We start from the raw sequence: 21,207 nt of genomic DNA, 5'->3' as shown, positions 1-21,207 counted from the left end.
ACTGGAATACATCCCCATTATGTTTCCCTCCAGACTGGAATACATCCCCATTATGTTTCTATAGACTGTAATACATCCCCATTATGTTTCTATAGACTGTAATACATCCCCATTATGTTTCCCTCCAGACTGGAATACATCCCCATTATGTTTCCCTCCAGACTGTAATACATCCCCATTATGTTTCTATAGACTGTAATACATCCCCATTATGTTTCTATAGACTGTAATACATCCCCATTATGTTTCTATAGACTGTAATACATCCCCATTATGTTTCCCTCCAGACTGGAATACATCCCCATTATGTTTCCCTCCAGACTGGAATACATCCCCATTATGTTTCTATAGACTGTAATACATCCCCATTATGTTTCTATAGACTGTAATACATCCCCATTATGTTTCCCTCCAGACTGGAATACATCCCCATTATGTTTCTATAGACTGTAATACATCCCCATTATGTTTCTATAGACTGTAATACATCCCCATTATGTTTCCCTCCAGACTGTAATACATCCCCATTATGTTTCCCTCCAGACTGTAATACATCCCCATTATGTTTCTATAGACTGTAATACATCCCCATTATGTTTCTATAGACTGTAATACATCCCCATTATGTTTCCCTCCAGACTGTAATACATCCCCATTATGTTTCCCTCCAGACTGTAATACATCCCCATTATGTTTCTATAGACTGTAATACATCCCCATTGTTTCTATAGACTGTAATACATCCCCATTATGTTTCCCTCCAGACTGGAATACATCCCCATTATGTTTCTATAGACTGGAATACATCCCCATTATGTTTCCCTCCAGACTGGAATACATCCCCATTATGTTTCTATAGACTGTAATACATCCCCATTATGTTTCTATAGACTGTAATACATCCCCATTATGTTTCTATAGACTGTAATACATCCCCATTATGTTTCTATAGACTGTAATACATCCCCATTATGTTTCCCTCCAGACTGTAATACATCCCCATTATGTTTCTATAGACTGTAATACATCCCCATTATGTTTCTATAGACTGTAATACATCCCCATTATGTTTCTATAGACTGTAATACATCCCCATTATGTTTCTATAGACTGTAATACATCCCCATTATGTTTCCCTCCAGACTGTAATACATCCCCATTATGTTTCTATAGACTGGAATACATCCCCATTATGTTTCTATAGACTGTAATACATCCCCATTATGTTTCCCTCCAGACTGGAATACATCCCCATTATGTTTCTATAGACTGGAATACATCCCCATTATGTTTCTATAGACTGTAATACATCCCCATTATGTTTCCCTCCAGACTGTAATACATCCCCATTATGTTTCTATAGACTGGAATACATCCCCATTATGTTTCTATAGACTGTAATACATCCCCATTATGTTTCTATAGACTGTAATACATCCCCATTATGTTTCTATAGACTGTAATACATCCCCATTATGTTTCCCTCCAGACTGGAATACATCCCCATTATGTTTCCCTCCAGACTGGAATACATCCCCATTATGTTTCTATAGACTGGAATACATCCCCATTATGTTTCTATAGACTGTAATACATCCCCATTATGTTTCTATAGACTGTAATACATCCCCATTATGTTTCTATAGACTGGAATACATCCCCATTATGTTTCTATAGACTGTAATACATCCCCATTATGTTTCTATAGACTGTAATACATCCCCATTATGTTTCTATAGACTGTAATACATCCCCATTATGTTTCCCTCCAGATTAGAATACATCCCCATTATGTTTCCCTCCAGACTGTAATACATCCCCATTATGTTTCTATAGACTGGAATACATCCCCATTATGTTTCTATAGACTGTAATACATCCCCATTATGTTTCTATAGACTGTAATACATCCCCATTATGTTTCCCTCCAGACTGGAATACATCCCCATTATGTTTCTATAGACTGGAATACATCCCCATTATGTTTCTATAGACTGGAATACATCCCCATTATGTTTATATAGACTGTAATACATCCCCATTATGTTTCTATAGACTGTAATACATCCCCATTATGTTTCTATAGACTGGAATACATCCCCATTATGTTTCTATAGACTGTAATACATCCCCATTATGTTTCTATAGACTGGAATACATCCCCATTATGTTTCTATAGACTGTAATACATCCCCATTATGTTTCTATAGACTGGAATACATCCCCATTATGTTTCTATAGACTGTAATACATCCCCATTATGTTTCTATAGACTGGAATACATCCCCATTATGTTTATATAGACTGGAATACATCCCCATTATGTTTATATAGACTGGAATACATCCCCATTATGTTTCCCTCCAGACTGGAATACATCCCCATTATGTTTCTATAGACTGGAATACATCCCCATTATGTTTCTATAGACTGGAATACATCCCCGTTATGTTTCTATAGACTGGAATACATCCCCATTATGTTTCTATAGACTGGAATACATCCCCATTATGTTTCTATAGACTGGAATACATCCCCATTATGTTTCTATAGACTGCTAGACTGGAATACATCCCCATTATGTTTCTATAGACTGGAATACATCCCCATTATGTTTCTATAGACTGTAATACATCCCCATTATGTTTCTATAGACTGGAATACATCCCAATTATGTTTCTATAGACTGGAATACATCCCCATTATGTTTCTATAGACTGTAATACATCCCCATTATGTTTCTATAGACTGGAATACATCCCCATTATGTTTCTATAGACTGGAATACATCCCCATTATGTTTCTATAGACTGTAATACATCCCCATTATGTTTCTATAGACTGGAATACATCCCCATTATGTTTCTATAGACTGCTAGACTGGGATACATTTACATTTACATTTAAGTCATTTAGCAGACGCTCTTATCCAGAGCGACTTACAAATTGGTGCATACACCTTATGACAACCAGTGGAACAGCCACTTGCATCTAAATCTTGTTGGGGGGGGTGAGAAGGATTACTTACCCTTACTTACCCTATCCTAGGTATTCCTTGAAGAGGTGGGGTTTCAGGTGTCTCCGGAAGGTGGTGATTGACTCCGCTGTCCTGGCGTCGTGAGGGAGTTTGTTCCACCATTGGGGGGCCAGAGCAGCGAACAGTTTTGACTGGGCTGAGCGGGAACTGTACTTCCTCAGTGGTAGGGAGGCGAGCAGGCCAGAGGTGGATGAACGCAGTGCCCTTGTTTGGGTGTAGGGCCTGATCAGAGCCTGGAGGTACTGAGGTGCCGTTCCCCTCACAGCTCCGTAGGCGAGCACCATGGTCTTGTAGCGGATGCGAGCTTCAACTGGAAGCCAGTGGAGAGAGCGGAGGAGCGGGGTGACGTGAGAGAACTTGGGAAGGTTGAACACCAGACGGGCTGCGGCGTTCTGGATGAGTTGTAGGGGTTTAATGGCACAGGCAGGGAGCCCAGCCAACAGCGAGTTGCAGTAATCAAGACGGGAGATGACAAGTGCCTGGATTAGGACCTGCGCCGCTTCCTGTGTGAGGCAGGGTCGTACTCTGCGGATGTTGTAGAGCATGAACCTACAGGAACGGGACACCGCCTTGATGTTAGTTGAGAACGTCAGGGTGTTGTCCAGGATCACGCCAAGGTTCTTAGCGCTCTGGGAGGAGGACACAATGGAGTTGTCAACCGTGATGGCGAGATCATGGAACGGGCAGTCCTTCCCGGGAGGAAGAGGAGCTCCGTCTTGCTGAGGTTCAGCTTGAGGTGGTGATCCGTCATCCACACTGATATGTCTGCCAGACATGCAGAGATGCGATTCGCCACCTGGTCATCAGAAGGGGAAAGGAGAAGATTAATTGTGTGTCGTCTGCATAGCAATGATAGGAGAGACCATGTGAGGTTATGACAGAACCAAGTGACTTGGTGTATAGCGAGAATAAGAGAGGGCCTAGAACAGAGCCCTGGGGACACCAGTGGTGAGAGCGCGTGGTGAGGAGACAGATTCTCGCCACGCCACCTGGTAGGAGCGACCTGTCAGGTAGGACGCAATCCAAGCGTGGGCCGCGCCGGAGATGCCCAACTCGGAGAGGGTGGAGAGGAGGATCTGATGGTTCACAGTATCGAAGGCAGCCGATAGGTCTAGAAGGATGAGAGCAGAGGAGAGAGAGTTAGCTTTAGCAGTGCGGAGCGCCTCCGTGATACAGAGAAGAGCAGTCTCAGTTGAATGACTAGTCTTGAAACCTGACTGATTTGGATCAAGAAGGTCATTCTGAGAGAGATAGCGGTAGAGCTGGCCAAGGACGGCACGCTCAAGAGTTTTGGAGAGAAAAGAGAGAAGGGATACTGGTCTGTAGTTGTTGACATCGGAGGGATCGAGTGTAGGTTTTTCAGAAGGGGTGCAACTCTCGCTCTCTTGAAGACGGGAGGGACGTAGCCAGCGGTCAGGGATGAGTTGATGAGCGAGGTGAGGTAAGGGAGAAGGTCTCCGGAAATGGTCTGGAGAAGAGGAGGAGGATAGGGTCAAGCGGGCAGGTTGTTGGGCGGCCGGCCGTCACAAGACGCGAGATTTCATCTGGAGAGAGAGGGGAGAAAGAGGTCAGAGCATAGGGTAGGGCAGTGTGGGCAGAACCAGCAGTGTCGTTTGACTTAGCAAACGAGGATCGGATGTCATCGACCTTCTTTTCAAAATGGTTGACGAAGTCATCTGCAGAGAGGGAGGAGGGAGGGGGGGGAGGATTCAGGAGGGAGGAGAAGGTGGCAAAGAGCTTCCTAGGGTTAGAGGCAGATGCTTGGAATTTAGAGTGGTAGAAAGTGGCTTTAGCAGCAGAGACAGAGGAGGAAAATGTAGAGAGGAGGGAGTGAAAGGATGCCAGGTCCGCAGGGAGGCGAGTTTTCCTCCATTTCCGCTCGGCTGCCCCATTATGTTTCTATAGACTGGAATACATCCCCATTATGTTTCTATAGACTGTAATACATCCCCATTATGTTTCTATAGACTGTAATACATCCCCATTATGTTTCTATAGACTGGAATACATCCCCATTATGTTTCTATAGACTGCTAGACTGGAATACATCCCCATTATGTTTCTATAAACTGGAATACATCCCCATTATGTTTCTATAGACTAGAATACATCCCCATTATGTTTCTATAGACTGCTAGACTGGAATACATCCCCATTATGTTTCTATAGACTGCTAGACTGGAATACGTGCTACGTGGAATATGTGCTAAGAACATCATAAAAATGTACTTATTTAGAAAATTGTGGAACATTATGTAGCATTGTGGGAATGTTCTGTGCAGCCTTTGAATATCACAATAATATTCTTGCAACATTAAGAGAATGTAATCTCTTGTAATGGTTCCTGCTCAACTCGACAGTCTTAGTGTTTTGGGAACATGTCTTTGGTTATGTCCCCATAATGTTCCCACAACCTAATGAAACATTGTGGGAACCTTTTAAAGAACAGACTAAATGGGTTCTGGGAATGTTCTTGCAATATCAGGCGAATGTTTTATGCAAACATTGTACAATCATCATCATGAATGGACAGTTTTGGTGTTATGAGAACATTTACCGCAACCTAGCGAATGTTCTTTCAGAGACACAATTTTGGTTTGCTGGGAAAACATTACTGTTCCATTGTGTTATTACATTCCCTGGAAACCTAATGAGAACGTTTGGGGAACGTTCTGTTGTAGTTGTAGTGCACAACATTTAAGGTGAATGTTAGGAGAACATTCCAAGGATAATTCATTTAAAACATATAAATATTTTGTTATCAAAAACGTTCTTTGAATGTTTTTGGGGATGTTATCCTCCTAACGTTCGATAAAACCCTAACTAGAAGTTAATAGGAATCGTTTGGTTATGTTCTTGGTTTGCTGGGATGTGAAACATTCCTGATATGAGTGACATCACAGTCTTTAGTGACATCACAATACATTCAACAGGTATTATATGTGAAGAGTTTTAATGTACCACTGGGTATTGAGAGGAAGAGACAGTGATGTTTGACTAGTCAAAGAACAAAAGGAGATCAGCTCTGAGATCACTGTGCTGTTTCACTAATCATTCACCTCAGCACTAAATCATTGACAGATGGGCTGTGTGTGTGTGTTGCACTGCGTCATAAGCTGCTCTGTACAGAGAGGCCTTTGAACCCTGTAGTTACTATAATAGAATAATAACGCCACTGACGGACTGACTGACTGACTGACTGACTGACTGACTGACTGACTGGCTGACTGACTGGCTGACTGGCTGGCTGGCTGACTGGGTAGCTGACTGGGTAGCTGACTTGTTGGCTGTCTGACTGGCTGGCTGACTGGCTGGCTGGCTGGCTGGCTGGCTGACTGGCTGACTGGCTAGCTGACTTGTTGGCTGTCTGACTGGGTAGCTGACTTGTTGGCTGTCTGACTGGCTAGCTGACTTGTTGGCTGTCTGACTGACGGACTGACTGACTGGCTAGCTGACTGGGTAGCTGACTTGTTGGCTGTCTGACTGGCTAGCTGACTTGTTGGCTGTCTGACTGGCTAGCTGACTTGTTGGCTGTCTGACTGGCTAGCTGACTTGTTGGCTGTCTGACTGGGTAGCTGACTTGTTGGCTGTCTGACTGGCTAGCTGACTTGTTGGCTGTCTGACTGGGTAGCTGACTTGTTGGCTGTCTGACTGGCTAGCTGACTTGTTGGCTGTCTGACTGGCTAGCTGACTTGTTGGTTGTCTGACTGGGTAGCTGACTGGGTAGCTGACTTGTTGGCTGTCTGACTGGGTAGCTGACTGGCTAGCTGACTTGTTGGCTGTCTGACTGGGTAGCTGACTGGCTAGCTGACTTGTTGGCTGTCTGACTGGCTAGCTGACTTGTTGGCTGTCTGACTGGGTAGCTGACTGGCTAGCTGACTTGTTGGCTGTCTGACTGGGTAGCTGACTGGCTAGCTGACTTGTTGGCTGTCTGACTGGGTAGCTGACTGGCTAGCTGACTTGTTGGCTGTCTGACTGGGTAGCTGACTGGCTGGCTGACATGCTGGCTGACTGTCTGACTGGCTAGCTGACTTGCTAGCTGTCTGACTGGCTGGCTGACTTGCTGGCTGACTGGCTAGCTGACTTGTTGGCTGTCTGACTGGGTAGCTGACTTGTTGGCTGTCTGACTGGCTAGCTGACTTGTTGGCTGTCTGACTGGGTAGCTGACTTGTTGGCTGTCTGACTGGCTAGCTGACTTGTTGGCTGTCTGACTGGGTAGCTGACTTGTTGGCTGTCTGACTGGCTAGCTGACTTGTTGGCTGTCTGACTGGCTAGCTGACTTGTTGGCTGTCTTACTGGCTAGCTGACTTGTTGGCTGTCTGACTGGGTAGCTGACTGGGTAGCTGACTTGTTGGCTGTCTGACTGGGTAGCTGACTGGCTAGCTGACTTGTTGGCTGTCTGACTGGGTAGCTGACTGGCTAGCTGACTTGTTGGCTGTCTGACTGGCTAGCTGACTTGTTGGCTGTCTGACTGGGTAGCTGACTGGCTAGCTGACTTGTTGGCTGTCTGACTGGGTAGCTGACTGGCTAGCTGACTTGTTGGCTGTCTGACTGGGTAGCTGACTGGCTAGCTGACTTGTTGGCTGTCTGACTGGGTAGCTGACTGGCTGGCTGACATGCTGGCTGACTGTCTGACTGGCTAGCTGACTTGCTAGCTGTCTGACTGGCTGGCTGACTTGCTGGCTGACTGGCTAGCTGACTTGTTGGCTGTCTGACTGGGTAGCTGACTTGTTGGCTGTCTGACTGGCTAGCTGACTTGTTGGCTGTCTGACTGGGTAGCTGACTTGTTGGCTGTCTGACTGGCTAGCTGACTTGTTGGCTGTCTGACTGGGTAGCTGACTTGTTGGCTGTCTGACTGGCTAGCTGACTTGTTGGCTGTCTGACTGGCTAGCTGACTTGTTGGCTGTCTTACTGGCTAGCTGACTTGTTGGCTGTCTGACTGGGTAGCTGACTGGGTAGCTGACTTGTTGGCTGTCTGACTGGGTAGCTGACTGGCTAGCTGACTTGTTGGCTGTCTGACTGGGTAGCTGACTGGCTAGCTGACTTGTTGGCTGTCTGACTGGCTAGCTGACTTGTTGGCTGTCTGACTGACGGACTGACTGACTGGCTAGCTGACTGGGTAGCTGACTTGTTCGCTGTCTGACTGGGTAGCTGACTGGCTAGCTGACTTGTTGGCTGTCTGACTGGCTAGCTGACTTGTTGGCTGTCTGACTGGGTAGCTGACTGGCTAGCTGACTGGCTGGCTGACATGCTGGCTGACTGTCTGACTGGCTAGCTGACTTGCTAGCTGTCTGACTGGCTGGCTGACTTGCTGGCTGACTGGCTAGCTGACTTGCCTGCTGTCTGACTTGCTGGCTGACTGGCTGGCTGGCTGATATGCTGACCGATTTTATTTATTAGGATCCCCATTAGCCGACACCAATGGCGACAGCTGGTCTTCATGGGATCCCCATTAGACGACACCTTAACCCTGAACGCAGGACAAGGGAGAGCTGTCTAACAGCTGACATGCTCTGCTGTTCCAGTTGAAGTCGGACGTTTACAGCAAAATACATTTAACTTTTTATGGCTGCAGAGGCAGTATTGAGTAGTTTGGATGAAAAGGTGCCCATTGTAAACGGCCAGCTCCTCAGTCTCAGTTGCTAATATTTGCATATTATTATTAGTATTGGATAGAAAACACTCTAAAGTTTCCAAAACTGTCAAAATATTGTCTGTGAGTATAACAGAACTGATATTGCAGGCGAAACCCTGAGGAAAATCAAAACAGGAAGTGGCGTCTATTTTGAAAACTCCATGTTCCATAGCCTCTCTTTGCTGGATTTAAAGAGATATGAACCAGATTCATTTTCCTATCGCTTCCTCAAGGTGTCAACACTCTTCAGACATAGTTTCAGGCTTTTATTTTGAAAAATGAGCCAGAAAGATAACATCTCGTCAAGTGGTCACATGAGTTTTGCTCGTGCAACAGAGTTTGGACAGCCATTTTTTTCCCCCTCTCCTACTGTGAAAGACATTTGCGGTTGATATATTATCAACATTTGACATGTTTCTGTGGACATTATGGAAACTATTTGGAATTTTCGTCTGCGTTGTCGTGACTGCTCTTTCCTGTGGATTTCTGAACATAACGCGACAAACAAATGGAGGTATTTTGGATATAAAAATCATCTTTATGAAAAAAACAGAACATTTGTTGTGTAACTGGGAGTCTCGTGAGTGAAAACATCCGAAGATCATCAAAGGTAAACGATTAATTTGATTGCTTTTCTGATTTTCGTGACCGAGCTACCTGATGCTAAGTGTACTTAATGTTTGTCGTGCTATCGATAAACTTACACAAACGCTTGGATTGCTTTCGCTGTAAAGCATCATTTCAAAATCTGACACAACAGGTGGATTAACAAAAGGCTAAACTGTGTTTTCCTATATTGCACTTCTGATTTCATGAATATAAATATTTATAGTAATATTTATTGTATGTAGCGCTATGCTATTCAGCGGTTGTTGATGACACTTATCCCGATATCGGGATTGCAGCCATAAAAAGTTAAACTGACATTTAATTCGACAAAAATTCCCTGTTTTAGGTCAGTTAGGATCACCACGTTATCTTAAGGATGTGAAATGTCAGAATAATAGTAGAGAGAATGATTTATTTCAGCTTTTATTTCTTTCATCACATTCCCAGTGGGTCAGGAGTTTACATGCACTCAACTAGTATTTGGTAGCATTGCCTTTAAATTGTTTAACTTGGGTCAAACGTTTCGGGTAGCCTTCCACAAGCTTTCCACAATAAATTGGGTGAATTGTGGCCCATTCCTCCTGACAGAGCTGGTGTAACTGAGTCAGGTTTGTGGGCCTCCTTGCTCGCACATGCTTTTTCAGTTCTGCCCACAAATGTTCCATAGGATTGAGGTCAGGGCTTTGTGATGGCCACTCCAATACCTTGACTTTGTTGTCCTTAAGCCATTTTGCCACAACTTTGGAAGTATGCTTGGGGTCATTGTCCATTTGGAAGTGGCTTCTTCCTTGCTGAGCGGCCTTTCATGTTATGTCGATATAGGACTCATTTTACTGTGGATATAGAAACAGATGTACCTGTTTCCTCCAGCATCTTCACAAGGTCCTTTGCTGTTGTCTGGGAATGATTTGCACTTTTCTCACCAAAGTACGTTCATCTCTAGGAGACAAAACGCATCTCCTTCCTGAGCGGTATGACAGCTGCGTGGTCCCATGGTGTTTATACTTGCGTACTATTGTTTGTACAGATGAACATGGTACCTTCAGGCGTTTGTATATGTCTCCCAAGGATGAACCAGACTTCTGGAGGTCTACAATTATTTTTCTGAGGTCTTGGCTTATTTATTTTGATTTTCCCATGATGTCTAACAAAGAGGCACTGAGTTTGAAGGTAGACCTTGAAATACATCCACAGGTACACCTCCAATTGACTCAAATGATGTCAATTAGGCTTTCAGAAGCTTCTAAAGCCATGACATTTTCCTGGAATTTTACAAGCTGTTTAAAGGCACAGTCAACTTAGTGTATGTAAATTCTGACCCACTGAAAATGTGATACAGTGAATTATAAGTGAAATAATCTGTCTGTAAACAATTGTTGGAAGAATTACTTGTGTCATGCACAAAGTAGGTGTCCTTACCAACTTGCCAAAACTATAGTTTATTAACTTCTCTGCGTCTGGCCAACATCCAGTGAAAATGCAGAGCGCCAAATTGGATGAATGGATACAGTGATTTACTGTAACGGTTGTCTGTGGTGAAGAAGGTGAGGACTTGTTGTTGTTCTGACTGACGAACTGACTGACCGACGCGCAGGTAAGTGTTCATTTTCTTTAATAGAACTCAGAGCACTAAAATACAAAACCAACAAGAGAACGAAATGAAACCGAAACAGTTCTGTCTGGTACAGATACGAAACAGAAAATATTCACCCACAACTCAAGGGTGAAAACAGGCTGCCTACGTATGGTTCTCAATCGGGGACAACGATTGACAGCTGTCTCTGATTGAGAACCATACCAGGCCAAACACAGAAATCCCAAATCATAGAAAAAAAGAACATAGACAACCCACCCAACTCACGCCCTGACCATACTAAAACAAAGACATAACAAAAGAACTAAGGTCAGAACGTGACAATTACAAGTGAAATAATCTAGTCTGAACAATTGTTGGAAAAAATGACTTGAGTTTCAATTATAATAAATATCAACTGTGTAGTGACTCTGGTCTTTCCCGGCCTTCTCAGTCCACACCCACTTCCCTAAGCCAACCAAGCCCTCATATCGGTTTAACCCACTAGGGAATATTCCCTATCATTTCCTTGTAACCATCTACTGTTTGTTTGTTGGTGCATTTCTGTGATTATTTTGTTAGTTTAGTAAATCAATGATTAAGACAATTGGTGTATGGATGATTCATAGTGAAGGCTGGGTTCGTGCAGATAACCAACAATTTACGACTTTTGGAATGAGACTAACGTGAGATAAAGAATAATTAATTTATTATTTAATTTTTTTTAAATATTTATTATTTATTAATTAGAAGACTAATTGATCAGATAATAAAATATCTGAAGAGTTATACTAGGAATATTATAACTTTGTAATTTGCAGATTTTCTTTGGTGCCCCGATATCCTAGTTAATTACATTTACATGATTAGTTTAATCACGTAATATTAATTACAGGGAATTTATTTGATAAAATAAAAGTCTTCACTTTAATGATGCCAAAGACACGACAGCAGCTATATACAGGGTCAGTAGTTATATACAGGGTCAGTAGCTATATACAGGGTCAGTAGTTATATACAGGGTCAGTAGCTATATACAGGGTCAGTAGTTATATACAGGGTCAGTAGCTATATACAGGGTCAGTAGCTATATACAGGGTCAGTAGCTATATACCGGGTCAGTAGTTATATACAGGGTCAGTAGTTATATACAGGGTCAGTAGCTATCTACAGGGTCAGTAGCTATATACAGGGTCAGTAGTTGAATACAGGGTCAGTAGTTATATACAGGGTCAGTAGTTATATACAGGGTCAGTAGCTATATACAGGGTCAGTAGTTATATACAGGGTCAGTAGTTATATACAGGGTCAGTAGTTATATACAGGGTCAGTAGCTATATACAGGGTCAGTAGTTATATACAGGGTCAGTAGTTATATACAGGGTCAGTAGTTATATACAGGGACAGTAGTTATATACAGGGTCAGTAGTTATATACAGGGTCAGTAGCTATATACAGGGACAGTAGCTATATACAGGGTCAGTAGCTATATACAGGGTCAGTAGTTATATACAGGGTCAGTTCCAGGGTCAGTAGTTATATACAGGGTCAGTAGCTATATACAGGGTCAGTAGTTATATACAGGGTCAGTTCCAGGGTTCCAGTCTGTCATCACCAAACCCCTCCCCTCATAAAATCTATAGATGTGTAGATATAATATACGTGTCATTCATTATTATCTAATTTAGTTTCTTTGGAACCAAAACTTTCCTCCTGAAACTTCCTCGTGGGCAGGGCGCTATCTCAACTCATCGTTCTACGATTCCTCACTTCCTGTCTCTTCTCCTCCTATCTCCTCGCCATTTTTCTCCAATGGGTTTTGAGAGGTGAGGATTTAAGGAATCAAGGATTTGATGGCTAGTTACATTTTCAGACAGATCCCATCACCAGGACAGAGAGAAGTGTAGTTTTTCAGGAATAAAACAAATATATAAACAGTTTAATTGAAGACATCAGCGAAAGGACCTCACCACAAAGATGTATAGAGAGTTTACCTTGTTTATTAAACATGTATATATTATCATAGTATTTCTGTAGTTAGTTGAGCTCTCTATGTACAGTAAATTGCTTTGGAAATTACTGTCATGTCCCCAGTCAATGTGCAGGCTGCAGAGAACACACTATACATTCAGTATATGACTGATTGGGGATGGATGGAGTTACAGTGTATCCTATCCCCCTGTCTCTCAGTGTATCCTAGTGCCCTGTCTCTCAGTGTATCCTATCCCCCTGTCTCTCAGTGTTACAGTGTATGCTATCCCCCTGTCTCTCAGTGTTACAGTGTATCCTAGTGCCCTGTCTCTCAGTGTTACAGTGTATCCTAGTGCCCTGTCTCTCAGTGTTACAGTGTATCCTAGTGCCCTGTCTCTCAGTGTTACAGTGTATCCTATCCCCCTGTCTCAGTGTATCCTAGTGCCCTGTCTCTCAGTGTTACAGTGTATCCTAGTGCCCTGTCTCTCAGTGTTACAGTGTATCCTAGTGCCCTGTCTCTCAGTGTTACAGTGTATCCTATCCCCCTGTCTCTCAGTGTTACAGTGTATCCTAGTGCCCTGTCTCTCAGTGTTACAGTGTATCCTAGTGCCCTGTCTCTCAGTGTTACAGTGTATCCTATCCCCCTGTCTCTCAGTGTTACAGTGTATCCTAGTGCCCTGTCTCTCAGTGTTACAGTGTATCCTAGTGCCCTGTCTCTCAGGGTTACAGTGTATCCTAGTGCCCTGTCTCTCAGTGTTACAGTGTATCCTAGTGTCCTGTCTCTCAGGGTTACAGTGTGTGCTATCCCCTGTCTCTCAGTGTTACAGTGTATCATATCCCCTGTCTCTCAGTGTTACAGTGTATCCTAGTGCCCTGTCTCTCAGTGTTACAGTGTATCCTAGTGCCCTGTCTCTCAGTGTTACAGTGTATCCTAGTGCCCTGTCTCTCAGTGTTACAGTGTATCCTATCCCCCTGTCTCTCAGTGTTACAGTGTATCCTAGTGCCCTGTCTCTCAGTGTTACAGTGTATCCTAGTGCCCTGTCTCTCAGTGTTACAGTGTATCCTATCCCCCTGTCTCTCAGTGTTACAGTGTATCCTATCCCCTGTCTCTCAGGGTTACAGTGTATCCTATCCCCTGTCTCTCAGTGTTACAGTGTATCCTATCCCCTGTCTCTCAGTGTTACAGTGTATCCTAGTGCCCTGTCTCTCAGTGTTACAGTGTATCCTAGTGCCCTGTCTCTCAGTGTTACAGTGTATCCTAGCCCCCTGTCTCTCAGTGTTACAGTGTATCCTATCCTCCTGTCTCTCAGTGTTACAGTGTATCCTAGTGCCCTGTCTCTCTCAGTGTATCCTAGTGCCCTGTCTCTCAGTGTTACAGTGTATCCTAGCCCCCTGTCTCTCAGTGTTACAGTGTATCCTATTCCCTGTCTCTCAGTGTTACAGTGTATCCTAGTGCCCTGTCTCTCAGTGTTACAGTGTATCCTAGTGCCCTGTCTCTCAGTGTTACAGTGTATCCTATCCCCCTGTCTCTCAGTGTTACAGTGTATCCTATCCCCCTGTCTCTCAGTGTTACAGTGTATCCTAGTGCCCTGTCTCTCAGTGTTACAGTGTATCCTATCCCCCTGTCTCTCAGTGTTACAGTGTATCCTAGTGCCCTGTCTCTCAGTGTTACAGTGTATCCTAGTGCCCTGTCTCTCAGTGTTACAGTGTATCCTATCCCCTGTCTCTCAGTGTTACAGTGTATCCTATCCCCCTGTCTCTCAGTGTTACAGTGTATCCTATCCCCCTGTCTCTCAGTGTTACAGTGTATCCTATCCCCCTGTCTCTCAGTGTTACAGTGTATCCTAGTGCCCTGTCTCTCAGTGTTACAGTGTATCCTAGTGCCCTGTCTCTCAGTGTTACAGTGTATCCTAGTGCCCTGTCTCTCAGTGTTACAGTGTATCCTAGTGCCCTGTCTCTCAGTGTTACAGTGTATCCTATCCCCCTGTCTCTCAGTGTTACAGTGTATCCTAGCCCCCTGTCTCTCAGTGTATCCTAGTGCCCTGTCTCTCAGTGTTACAGTGTATCCTATCCCCTGTCTCTCAGTGTTACAGTGTATCCTAGTGCCCTGTCTCTCAGTGTTACAGTGTATCCTAGCCCCCTGTCTCAGTGTATCCTAGCCCCCTGTCTCTCAGTGTATCCTAGTGCCCTGTCTCTCAGTGTTACAGTGTATGCTATTCCCCTGTCTCTCAGTGTATCCTAGTGCCCTGTCTCTCAGTGTTATAGTGTATCCTATCCCCCTGTCTCTCAGTGTTACAGTGTATCCTAGTGCCCTGTCTCTCAGTGTTACAGTGTATCCTAGTGCCCTGTCTCTCAGTGTTACAGTGTATCCTATCCCCTGTCTCTCAGTGTTACAGTGTATCCTAGTGCCCTGTCTCTCAGTGTTACAGTGTATCCTAGTGCCCTGTCTCTCACTGTTACAGTGTATCCTATCCCCCTGTCTCTCAGTGTTACAGTGTATCCTATCCCCCTGTCTCTCAGTGTTACAGTGTATCCTAGTGCCCTGTCTCTCAGTGTTACAGTGTATCCTAGTGCCCTGTCTCTCAGTGTTACAGTGTATCCTAGTGCCCTGTCTCTCAGTGTTACAGTGTATCCTAGTGCCCTGTCTCTCAGTGTTACAGTGTATCCTAGTGCCCTGTCTCTCAGTGTTACAGTGTATCCTAGTGCCCTGTCTCTCAGTGTTACAGTGTATCCTAGTGCCCTGTCTCTCAGTGTTACAGTGTATCCTAGTGCCCTGTCTCTCAGTGTTACAGTGTATCCTATCCCCTGTCTCTCAGTGTTACAGTGTATCCTAGTGCCCTGTCTCTCAGTGTTACAGTGTATCCTAGTGCCCTGTCTCTCAGTGTTACAGTGTATCCTATCCCCCTGTCTCTCAGTGTTACAGTGTATCCTAGTGCCCTGTCTCTCAGTGTTACAGTGTATCCTAGTGCCCTGTCTCTCAGTGTTACAGTGTATCCTAGTGCCCTGTCTCTCAGTGTTACAGTGTATCCTATCCCCCTGTCTCTCAGTGTTACAGTGTATCCTAGTGCCCTGTCTCTCAGTGTTACAGTGTATCCTATCCCCCTGTCTCTCAGTGTTACAGTGTATCCTATCCCCCTGTCTCTCAGTGTTACAGTGTATCCTATCCCCCTGTCTCTCAGTGTTACAGTGTATCCTAGTGCCCTGTCTCTCAGTGTTACAGTGTATCCTAGTGCCCTGTCTCTCAGTGTTACAGTGTATCCTAGTGCCCTGTCTCTCAGTGTTACAGTGTATCCTATCCCCCTGTCTCTCAGTGTTACAGTGTATCCTAGCCCCTGTCTCTCAGTGTATCCTATCCCCTGTCTCTCAGTGTTAGTGTATCCTATCCCCTGTCTCTCAGTGTTACAGTGTATCCTAGTGCCCTGTCTCTCAGTGTTACAGTGTATCCTAGCCCCTGTCTCTCAGTGTTACAGTGTATCCTAGCCCCCTGTCTCTCAGTGTATCCTAGTGCCCTGTCTCTCAGTGTTACAGTGTATCCTAGCCCCCTGTCTCTCAGTGTTACAGTGTATCCTAGTGCCCTGTCTCTCAGTGTATCCTATCCCCTGTCTCTCAGTGTTACAGTGTATCCTATTGCCCTGTCTCTCAGTGTATCCTATCCCCTGTCTCTCAGTGTTACAGTGTATCCTAGTGCCCTGTCTCTCAGTGTTACAGTGTATCCTAGTGCCATGTCTCTCAGTGTTACAGTGCATCCTAGTGCCCTGTCTCTCAGTGTTACAGTGTATCATCCTAGTACCCTGTCTCTCAGTGTTACAGTGTATCCTATCCCCTGTCTCTCAGTGTTACAGTGTATCCTATCCCCTGTCTCTCAGTGTTACAGTGTATCCTATCCCCTGTCTCTCAGTGTTACAGTGTATCCTAGTGCCCTGTCTCTCAGTGTTACAGTGTATCCTAGTGCCCTGTCTCTCAGTGTTACAGTGTATCCTATCCCCTGTCTCTCAGTGTTACAGTGTATCCTATCCCCTGTCTCTCAGTGTTACAGTGTATCCTAGTGCCCTGTCTCTCAGTGTTACAGTGTATCCTATGCCCTGTCTCTCAGTGTTACAGTGTATCCTATCCCCTGTCTCTCAGTGTTACAGTGTATCCTATCCCCTCAGTGTCTCCCCTCAGTGTTACAGTGTATCCTAGTGCCCTGTCTCTCACAGTGTATCCTATCCCCCTGTCTCTCAGTGTTACAGTGTATCCTATTCCCCTGTCTCTCAGTGTTACAGTGTATCCTATCCCCCTGTCTCTCAGTGTTACAGTGTATCCTATCCCCCTGTCTCTCAGTGTTACAGTGTATCCTAGTGCCCTGTCTCTCAGTGTTACAGTGTATCCTAGTGCCCTGTCTCTCAGTGTTACAGTGTATCCTAGTGCCCTGTCTCTCAGTGTTACAGTGTATCCTAGTGCCCTGTCTCTCAGTGTTACAGTGTATCCTAGTGCCCTGTCTCTCAGTGTTACAGTGTATCCTATTGCCCTGTCTCTCACTGTTACAGTGTATCCTAGTGCCCTGTCTCTCACTGTTACAGTGTATCCTCGTGCCCTGTCTCTCAGTGTTACAGTGTATCCTCGTGCCCTGTCTCTCAGTGTTACAGTGTATCCTAGTGCCCTGTCTCTCACTGTTACAGTGTATCCTAGTGCCCTGTCTCTCAGTGTTACAGGGTATCCTAGTGCCCTGTCTCTCAGTGTGACAGTGTATCCTAGTGCCCTGTCTCTCAGTGTTACAGTGTATCCTAGTATCCTCAGTGTTACAGTGTATCCTAGCCCCCTGTCTCAGTGTATCCTAGTGCCCTGTCTCTCAGTGTTACAGTGTATCCTAGTGCCCTGTCTCTCAGTGTTACAGTGTATCCTAGTGCCCTGTCTCTCAGTGTTACAGTGTATCCTAGCCCCCTGTCTCTCAGTGTATCCTAGTGCCCTGTCTCAGTGTATCCTAGCCCCCTGTCTCTCAGTGTATCCTAGCCCCCTGTCTCTCAGTGTATCCTAGCCCCCTGTCTCTCAGTGTTACAGTGTATCCTAGCCCCCTGTCTCTTAGTGTTACAGTGTATCCTAGTGCCCTGTCTCTCAGTGTTACAGTGTATCCTAGCCCCCTGTCTCTTAGTGTTACAGTGTATCCTAGTGCCCTGTCTCTCAGTGTATCCTAGCCCCCTGTCTCAGTGTATCCTAGCCCCCTGTCTCTTAGTGTTACAGTGTATCCTAGCCCCCTGTCTCAGTGTATCCTAGCCCCCTGTCTCTCAGTGTATCCTAGCCCCCTGTCTCTCAGTGTATCCTAGCCCCCTGTCTCTCAGTGTATCCTAGCCCCCTGTCTCTCAGTGTATCCTAGCCCCCTGTCTCTCAGTGTATCCGAGTGCCCTGTCTCTCAGTGTTACAGTGTATCCTATCCCCATCTCTCAGTGTATCCTAGTGCCCTGTCTCTCAGTGTTACAGTGTATCCTAGTGCCCTGTCTCTCAGTGTATCCTAGTGCCCTGTCTCTCAGTGTATCCTAGTGCCCTGTCTCTCAGTGTTACAGTGTATCCTATCCCCCTGTCTCAGTGTGTCCTAGTGCCCTGTCTCTCAGTGTTACAGTGTATCCTAGTGCCCTGTCTCTCAGTGTTACAGTGTATCCTAGTGCCCTGTCTCTCACTGTTACAGTGTATCCTAGTGCCCTTTCTCTCAGTGTTACAGTGTATCCTAGTGCCCTGTCTCTCAGTGTATCCTAGTTCCCTGTCTCTCAGTGTTACAGTGTATCCTATCCCCCTGTCTCAGTGTATCCTAGTGCCCTGTCTCTCAGTGTTACAGTGTATCCTAGTGCCCTGTCTCTCAGTGTATCCTAGTTCCCTGTCTCTCAGTGTTACAGTGTATCCTATCCCCCTGTCTCAGTGTATCCTAGTGCCCTGTCTCTCAGTGTTACAGTGTATCCTAGTGCCCTGTCTCTCAGTGTTACAGTGTATGCTAGTGCCCTGTCTCTCACTGTTACAGTGTATCCTAGTGCCCTGTCTCTCAGTGTTACAGTGTATCCTAGTGCCCTGTCTCTCAGTGTATCCTAGTGCCCTGTCTCTCAGTGTTACAGTGTATCCTAGCCCCCTGTCTCTCAGTGTATCCTAGTGCCCTGTCTCTCAGTGTTACAGTGTATCCTATCCCCTGTCTCTCAGTGTTACAGTGTATCCTATCCCCCTGTCTCTCAGTGTTACAGTGTATCCTAGCCCCCTGTCTCAGTGTATCCTAGCCCTGTCTCTCTCAGTGTTGCAGTGTATCCTATCCCCCTGTCTCTCAGTGTTACAGTGTATCCTAGCCCCCTGTTTCCCAGTGTATCCTAGCCCCTGTCTCTCAGTGTTACAGTGTATCCTAGCCCCCTGTCTCTCAGTGTTACAGTGTATCCTATCCCCCTGTCTCTCAGTGTTACAGTGTATCCTAGTGCCCTGTCTCTCAGTGTTACAGTGTATCCTCGCCCCCTGTCTCTCAGTGTTACAGTGTATCCTATCCCCCTGTCTCTCAGTGTTACAGTGTATCCTAGCCCCCTGTCTCAGTGTATCCTAGCCCTGTCTCTCTCAGTGTTGCAGTGTATCCTATCCCCCTGTCTCTCAGTGTTACAGTGTATCCTAGCCCCCTGTCTCAGTGTATCCTAGCCCCCTGTCTCCCAGTGTATCCTAGCCCCCTGTCTCTCAGTGTTACAGTGTATCCTAGCACCCTGTCTTTCAGTGTCACAGTGTATCCTAGCCCCCTGTCTCTCAGTGTTACAGTGTATCCTAGTGCCCTGTCTCTCAGCGTTACAGTGTATCCTAGCCCCCTGTCTCTCAGTGTTACAGTGTATCCTAGCCCCCTGTCTTAGTGTATCCTAGCCCCCTGTCTCTCAGTGTATCCTAGCCCCCTGTCTTTCAGTGTTACAGTGTATCCTAGCGCCCTGTCTCTCAGTGTTACAGTGTATCCTAGTGCCCTGTCTCTCAGTGTATCCTAGCGCCCTGTCTCTCAGTGTTACAGTGTATCCTAGCCCCCTGTCTCTCAGTGTATCCTAGTGCCCTGTCTCTCAGTGTTACAGTGTATCCTATCCCCCTGTCTCTCAGTGTTACAGTGTATCCTATCCCCCTGTCTCTCACTGTTACAGTGTATCCTAGCCCCCTGTCTCTCAGTGTATCCTAGCCCCCTGTCTCTCAGTGTTACATTGTATCCTAGCCCCCTGTCTCTCAGTGTATCCTAGCCTCTTTGTCTCCCAGTGGTGAGCTATTCTGAAAGCCCATTCAGTCTAGCTACGGCTGTCTCTCAGTGTTACAGTGTATCCTAGCCCAATGTCTCTCAGTGTATCCTAGTGCCCTGTCTCTTAGTATTACAGTGTATCCTAGCCCCATGTCTCTCAGTGTTACAGTGTATCCTAGCCCCCTCGGTTAATCCAACCGAGCCTTCCATCAGTATAGAGACCTGTGTGATGAAAGGTCGTAATTATACCTGTGAATAAATATTTCATATATTCAGGGATGAAGCGGTAATAAGGTGGGAGGTACTTATGTAGTGGACATTATCATCCCTTACAGTCAGAGCAGTGTGTCAGTCGACCACTAGAGGGGGGTGTTGTCTCTCTCTCCAGGGTTAATCCAACCGAGCCTTCCATCAGTATAGAGACCTGTGTGATGAAAGGTAGTAATTATACCTGTGAATAAATATTTCATATATTCAGGGATGAAGCGGTAATAGGGTGGGAGGTACTTATGTAGAGGACATTATCATCCCTTACAGTCAGAGCAGTTGTTGTTGTTCACATACTCTAGATCTTTCTACCTATATTGGTCATTTACAGACACCTTGAGGCCCCAGGGTTAGAGTCCTCACCAGGAGACACCTTGAGGCCCCAGGGTTAGTCCCCATGCAGCAGACACCTTGAGGCCCCAGGGTTAGAGTCCTCACCAGGAGACACCTTGAGGCCCCAGGGTTAGTCCCTATGCAGCAGACACTTTGAGGCCCCAGGGTTAGAGTCCTCACCAGGAGACACCTTGAGGCCCCAGGGTTAGTCCCCATGCAGCAGACACCTTGAGGCCCCAGGGTTAGAGTTGTCAACAGCAGACACCTTGAGGCCCCAGGGTTAGAGTCCTCACCAGCAGACACATTGAGGCCCCAGGGTTAGAGTCCTCACCAGGAGACACCTTGAGGCCCCAGGGTTAGTCCCTATGCAGCAGACACTTTGAGGCCCCAGGGTTAGAGTCCTCACCAGGAGACACCTTGAGGCCCCAGGGTTAGAGTCCTCACCAGGAGACACCTTGAGGCCCCAGGGTTAGAGTTGTCAACAGCAGACACCTTGAGGCCCCAGGGTTAGAGTCCTCACCAGCAGACACATTGAGGCCCCAGGGTTAGAGTCCTCACCAGCAGACACCTTGAGGCCCCAG

General features: G+C 45.7%; 1 protein-coding gene across 1 annotated transcript in view; it reads left to right on the top strand.

Annotated features, from left to right (window-relative positions):
• Positions 1–21,207, top strand: part of LOC118382193 (chloride intracellular channel protein 5-like) — an 86,341-nt gene that overhangs the window by 9,522 nt on the left and 55,612 nt on the right. The gene's annotated exons all lie outside the window — the stretch shown is intronic.

Source organism: Oncorhynchus keta, chromosome 8 (assembly GCF_023373465.1).
Source record: "Oncorhynchus keta strain PuntledgeMale-10-30-2019 chromosome 8, Oket_V2, whole genome shotgun sequence".
NCBI classification, from domain to species: Eukaryota; Metazoa; Chordata; class Actinopteri; order Salmoniformes; family Salmonidae; genus Oncorhynchus; species Oncorhynchus keta.
This window is presented reverse-complemented; position numbering and strand designations above follow the sequence as displayed.